We start from the raw sequence: 7,347 nt of genomic DNA on the forward strand, positions 1-7,347 counted from the left end.
ATTTTCTGTCCCTATAGAACAATTTACCAGCATTCCAATCTAGTCACTGTGAAGTTATCAGGTCCTGTAAGGAATGAGAAGTATAGGTCACTGTCATTCCCAAGATCCTTATGTACATAAAAACCTCCATGACAGTTGTTATTTTTCCACCATGTGAATGAGCTGGAGCGTTTGGTCCTGGTGGTCATCACTATAGCTATTTCAAGCTGACTTAAAATGAAGAACTAACTGTCAGGAAGCACAGAGTCACAGGCAGAATAAATTGAGGGGAACATGAAGATATACATACAAATCAAATTGACAAAAATTAAAGACAAAGAAAAATATTAAAAGTTAAAAAAGGGAAAGCAAAAAATAACATACAATGTAATTCCCATAGGGTTATCAGCTGATTTCTCAGCAGAAACATTGGCCAGGAGGGAGTGACATGATAGCTTTAAAGTGAAGAAAGGGAAGAAACTGAATACCTAGCAAGGCTTTCATGCATTTGACAGAAAAATCAAAAGCTTTACAGATAAGCAAAAGCTAAGAGAACTCAGCACCACCAGACCAGCTTTACAACAAATGCCAAAGGAACTTCTCTAGGTGGAAAAGAAAAGGCCACAGCTAGAAAAAAGAAAATTATGAATGGACAAGCTCACTGGTAAAGATACACATGGTAAACATAGGAAATCAGCCACTCCTAACTACGATACCAAAAGCATCAGTCGTGAGGAGAGCGCAATGCAGGGTCCTGGAGATGCATTTAAATTAAAAGACCAGCAACTTAAAATAATCGTGTTTATATATAGATGCTATATCAAAACCCGCTGATCACCACAAACTGAAAATCTACAATAGACACAAACATAAAAAAGGATCCATATACAACACTAAAGTTAGCTATCAAATTATAAGAGAGGAGAACAAAAGAGGAAGGGGGAAAAAAGATTTGTAAAAACGAACAATTAACAAAGAGGTAATAAGGACATACCTATGGATAATTACTTTAAATGTAAATGAATTTAATGCTTTGAATGAGAGACACTGACTGGCTCAGTGGACAGAAACATAAGACGCTGTCTACACAAGCACCACTTCAGATCTAGGGACACATACAGACTGAAAATGAGGAGTTCGAAAAAGGTATTCCATGTAAATGGAAACCAAAAGAAAGCTAGAGTGGCAATACCCAGACAAAATAGACTTTAAAGACTGTTACAAGAGGCAGAGGAGGACACTATATAATGATCAAGGGATCAATCCAAGATGAAGATATACATGTATAAATATCTATGCAACCAACACAGGTACACCTGAATATATGATGCAAATAGAAACAGCCATACACAGGCAACAGTTGTCACTCTGCATGGTTTCCTTCAAATTTAAATTTAAATATTGACATGTCCACTTTAGGAGTCCCTCCCCCCAGTGTAAGAAAGTCTTTTATGCTTCCCTATGGATCAATGAAACTAAAAGCTGGTTCTTTGAAATGATGAGAAAAATGGATAAACCACTGAAGTTGCTCAGTCGTGTCTGACTCTTTGTGACCTCATGGACTGTAGCCCACCAGGCTCCTCCATCCATGGAATTTCTAGATAAGAGTACTGGAGCGGGTTGCCATTTCCTTCTCCAGGGGATCTTCCCAACCTAGGGATAGAACCCGGGTCTCTCGCACTGCAGGCAGACACTTTACCATCTGAGCCACCAGGGAAGCCCACTAGCCACACTCATAAAAAAAAAAAAAAGAGGATTCAAATCAATAAAATTAGAAATGAAAAGAGAGAAGCTACAACTGACACTACAGAAATAAGAAGGACCCTAAAAGACTACTGTGAGCAAGTATACACCAATAAAACAGAAAGCCAGAGGAAATGGGACAAATGCTTAGGAAGGTACCGAGACTGAATGAGGACGAAATAGAAAATATGAACAGACCAGTTATCAATACTGAAATTGAATCAGAAAATTTTAAACTCCAAACAAAAGCCCAGGACCAGATGGTTTCACAGGTGAATTCTACCAAACATTTGAAGAAGAGTTAACAATCATCCTTCTAAAACTATTTCAAAACAATTGCAGAGAAAGGAACAGTTCCAAACTCATTCTATGAGGCCACTGTCACCCTAATAACAAAACCAGACAAAGATATCACAAAAAAAGAAAATTATAGGCCAATATCACTGATGAACACAGATACAAAAATACTCAACAGAATACTAGCAAATCAACTCCAACAATACAATATAAAGATCACACACCATGATCAAGGGGATTTATTACAGGGGTGCTAGAAGTTTTCATTATTTGGAAATCAATCAATGTGATGCATTATATTAACAAACTGAAAAATTAAAACCGTATTATCATCTCAGATGCAGAAAAAGCTTTTAATAAAATTCAACATCCATTTATGATTAAAAACTCCTCAGAAAGTGGGCATAATGGGACCATATCTCAACATACTAAGGCCATATGTGACAAACCAGTAGCTAATCTCATATTCAACAGTGAAAAGCTGAAAGCATTTCCATTAAGCTCAGAAACAAGAAGATAATGCCCCCTCAACTTTTTTATTCTACATAGATTTGGAACTCCTAGCCATGCAATCACACAGGAAAAATAAAAGGAATCCAAGGTGGAAAAGAAGAAAGTAAAACTATCATGGTTTGCATATGACATGCTGCTATACGTAGAAAATCCTAAAGACCCTACCAGGAAACTATTAGGGCTCATTAATAAATTCTGTAAATTTTCAGGACACAAAATTCACATACAGAAATCTGTTGCATTTCTGTACACAAACAAGGAAATATCAAAAGAGAAATTAAGGAAACAATTTCATTTACTACAGTATCAAAAAGAATAGAATACTTAGGATTAAACCTACCTAAGGAGACAAAGACTTCTACTCCGAAAACTGTCAGATAATGATAAAAGATTTAGAAGACGACACAAGCAGGTATAAAGAGACACCTTGTTCTTGGATTGGAAGCATCAATATTGTTCAAATGATACTATTCAAGCCAATCTACAGATTCAATGCAATACCACTCAAATTACCAAAGACATTTTTCACAGAACTTGAGAAAATAAAATATGTATGGAGGGCTTCCCTGGTGTTCTGTTAAGTGGTTAAGAATCTGCCTACTGATGCAGGGGACACAGGTTCGATGCTTGGTGGGAATATCACATTTGCTGAGGGGCAACCAAGCGAGCCCGTGCTCCGCAGCAAGAGAAGCCACCACAATGAGGAGCCCGCGCACTGCAGTGATGCATAGCCACTGCTTGCTGCAGCGAGAGAAAGCCCTCACACAGCAGCCAAGACCCAGCACAGCCAAAAGGAAACAAATAAATAATGTTTTTAATGTATGGAAACACAGAAGACACCCCCCCCCCGCCGAAATACCCAAAGCAATCTTAAGAAAGAAGAATGGGGCCGGAGGAATCATGCTCCCTGACTACTGATATAAGGGAGTCATCAGAACACTATAGAACTGGCACAAAAACAGAAATACAGACCAGTGGAATAGCATAGAATGCCGAGAAACAAACCCACAAATGTATGGTCAAGTGATCTGTGACAAAAGAGGCAAGAATATGCAATGGAGAAGAGACAGTCTCTTCAACAGGCGGTACAGGGAAAAGTGGACAGCTACATGTTAAAGAATGAAATTAATTAGAAAATTCGCTAATACCGTAAACAAAAATAAATTGGAAATAGCCTACAGATCTAAATGTAAGAATAGATACTATGAAACTTCTAAAGGAAATCTTAGGGAGAATATTCTTGGACATAAATGGCAGCAATATCTTTTTGGATCAATCCTAGACTAATGAAAATAAAAAGAAAAACAATAAATGGAACCTAATTAAATTTAAAAGCTTTTACAGAGCAAAGGAAACCATAAAAATGAGAAAAGACCACTTAGGGAATAGGAGACAATATTTGCAAAAGATGCTACTGACAAAGAATTAATTTCCAAAATATACGAAGAACTATTAGAGTTTAACATGAAAAAAACAACCCAATCAAAAAAAAAAAAAAAAAGGTCAAGAGACCTAAATAGACACTTCTGCGAAGAAAATATACATGGCCAACAAGCACATGAAAAGATGTTCAACATCACTATTTATTACAGAAATGAAAATCCAAATTTCAATGAAGTACCATGTCACACTGGTCAGAATGGTCATCATTAAAAAGTCTACAAAATAAAAATTTCCAGAAGGTGTGGAGAAAAAGGAACCCTCCTACATTATTGGTGGGAATGTAAGCTGGTATATCCATGTGGAAAATTCTATGTAGCTTATTTTTAAAACTAAAAGTGGAGTTGCTATATGATCCTGCAATCCCACTCCCGGGTGTATATATATGGAGAAAATTCTAGTTCAAATAGATACATGCACCCCAATGTTCATAGCAGCACTATTTACATAGCCAAGACATGGAAATAACTTAAATGGACATCACAGATAAATGGAAAAAGAAAATCTGGTACATATTACTCAGCCATTAAAAAACAAAATAGAATGAAATAATGCCATTTGCAGCAACATAGGCAGACCTAGGTATTATATTAAATGAAGACAAAGAAACAAATATTGTATATCACTTATATATGGAATTTTTTTTTAATGATACAAATGAACTTATTTACAAAACAGGAAAAGAGTCACAGACATAGAACATAAAATTAGTGTTTCTAATGGGGATGGAGAGATGACAGGGAGAAGAAGCTTACGCAGGAGTGTCTGAGATTAAAATATAAATGGCAACCCACTCCAGTATTCTTGCCTAGAAAAAATCCCATGGACAGAGGAGCCTGGAGGGCTACAGTCCATGGGGTCACAAAGAGTCAGACACAACTGAGCAATGGAGCATACGTAAGATAGATAAACAATAAGAACCTACTGTATAGCACAGAGAACTACATTCAATATCTTGTGATTACCTATAATGGAAAAAAATCTGAAAAAGAATACACATATATGTATACATAACTGAATCACTTTGTTGTACACTTGAAACTAACAGAACATTGTAAATTAACTACACTTCAATGTTTTAAAATAGATACTTTGGAGTCTTAACCCCTAGTACCTAGGAGTATGACTTTATTTGAACACAAAGTCCTTACGGAGGTAACCAAGTTAACACGAGGCGATGAAGGTGAGCCCTGGTCTGATGAGACTGGTGTCCTTATAAGGAGTTTGACAGCAGGGGTGTGCACACAACAGGGAGACGCCATGTGAAGACCAAGGCCACATCACGGTGACGCAGCCACAAGACAAGGAACGTTCAACCATACCACACACCACCAGCATCTAGGAGAGAGACCTGGAACAGATTCTGGGTCACAGGTCTCAGAGAGAACCATGCCTGCCGATGCCTTCATCCTGTACTTCCAGCCTCTGGACCTGTGGCTCGTCTCCATCATCACTTTTAAACGTGATACAGCTCCCAGCACAGGGCAAGCACTCAACAAATGTTTAGAGAATGACTGGGTCCAGAACACCTGGCCTTATAATTCATTCTGTACCCAAGAGTCCTAAGCCAAGCCTTTAAAAGGCAGCCTGAGCTGCGAACCTTGATCACTCATTCCACACCCTCAGGAAAATTCCTCCTGCGGTTGCTCCTGACAATTTCAAAGTCTGGTCTCTTTGATTTTCTAGCAACCAATCATCTCCTCAGCTTCTGATTCTTAGGTGAGCTGTCCCTAGCTTAGCCTTTGCCTACCCTTTCCCACCACACTGGCCATTCTCTGCCTTGAATTTCCAAGCACAGCCTCAGGTCCCCTGCATTCAGTATCTGCTCTGATGGGCTACTTCTCTGCTTCTCTGCATGACCTCAATGATCACCACCTCACAGTGAATCAGCATTCCTACAGCCAAGTATAAAATTCAGCAAACTGATGAAGGTTGAGCGCCTGCATGATATGACAAGCTGGCCTAAAATCTCTTTACTCTGGACTCCTTTAGTTCTGTTATCATTGACTGAAAGTGTGGGTGGAGATTAGTTCCATACTTAAAAAAAAACTTTATAATAAATATTATGAGAAGCACAGACCTGTGCAAGAATATGGCTACAAAGGCTAAATTCTAGTTTTCTTCTTGGCTCAGAACACCAAATACCTTTCACCAAACACTTTCCTGCTGCCAAAGGGAAGAAGTTTGGATTTATATTAAGTATCAAGGGAATCACACTAATGGGGGCGGGGGGAGGATCCTGAATCTCTAGTAACATCAATATCTGCAGTTTTATTTCATAATTAACTATTGCTTATAACTTAGTTAATTTTAAAAGTTAGAGCTTCTTGAGCTAATTTCTAGAAACATTCAGAGGCAACACTTTTCTAAATAGGTAACCTCACAAAGATTCTTAATTGCATATATGAATTAACAAAGGACATAATTTTCCTTAAAAGTTGCCATATAGTTTCTCTAGCCAATGCCATCAGCAGGCTGAGTTCTTAGGTTTGCTTAGAACCTTGTTGTTGCTGCTGCTGCTGCTAAGTCGCTTCAGTCGTGTCCGACTCTGTGCGACCCCATAGACAGCAGCCCACAAGGCTCCTCTGTCCCTGGGATTCTCCAGGTCGGAGTGGGTTGCCATTTCCTTCTCCAAGGACAGTGTTACTAGTCATAATAACAGCTAAGAGTCACTGAGTACTTTTATAAGATCAGGCCACTGTGCTGATAAGCCTTAGAGATTCTCTGATTTAATCCCGCTCACAGCAGGAGCAAACTGATGCACAGCAAGATTAAATAACTTCATTAAGTGGGATTTAAACCACTTGAGGTCTCTGAATCCAGAACGCCATCATTGCCTTTTAGGTTTCTAGCAGCTTTAATAATATATTCCCTTGTGTTCCTAAGCTAGGGGCTTCCCCAGGGGCTTAGCAAGTAAAGAACCTGCCTGCAAGGCAGTAGATTCAGGAGATGCAGGTTCGATCCCTGGGTCAGGAAGATCTGCCATTTCCTGGAGAAGGAAATGGCAACCCACTCCAGTATTCTTGCCTGGAAAATCCCACGGACAGAGGAGCCTGGCAGGTTACAGTCAATAGGGTCACTAGAGTCAAACATGACTGAGCACGCAAGCTGGGGGCATAAAGATTTTCCTGGTCTCATCCTGCTGTTGCCAGGACCTAGATAAGGGCAGAAGGGACTCCAAGATCAAACTATTATGTCTAAGAAAGTCCTTTGGCAGAGGGTCAATACTCACTCATTCAGGAAGAACTCAACAGTGTTTACCAAATGAATGAATCCAGTTAGGAATTTGGTTAAAAAGAAATGACTTAATACCCATTTAAGAATTTAAAAAGAAAAGGACTGTTTACAAATCTCTCATTAAGGGCTCCCATGGAA

This window comes from Bos mutus, chromosome 8 (genome assembly GCF_027580195.1).
Source record: "Bos mutus isolate GX-2022 chromosome 8, NWIPB_WYAK_1.1, whole genome shotgun sequence".
NCBI classification, from domain to species: domain Eukaryota; kingdom Metazoa; phylum Chordata; class Mammalia; order Artiodactyla; family Bovidae; genus Bos; species Bos mutus.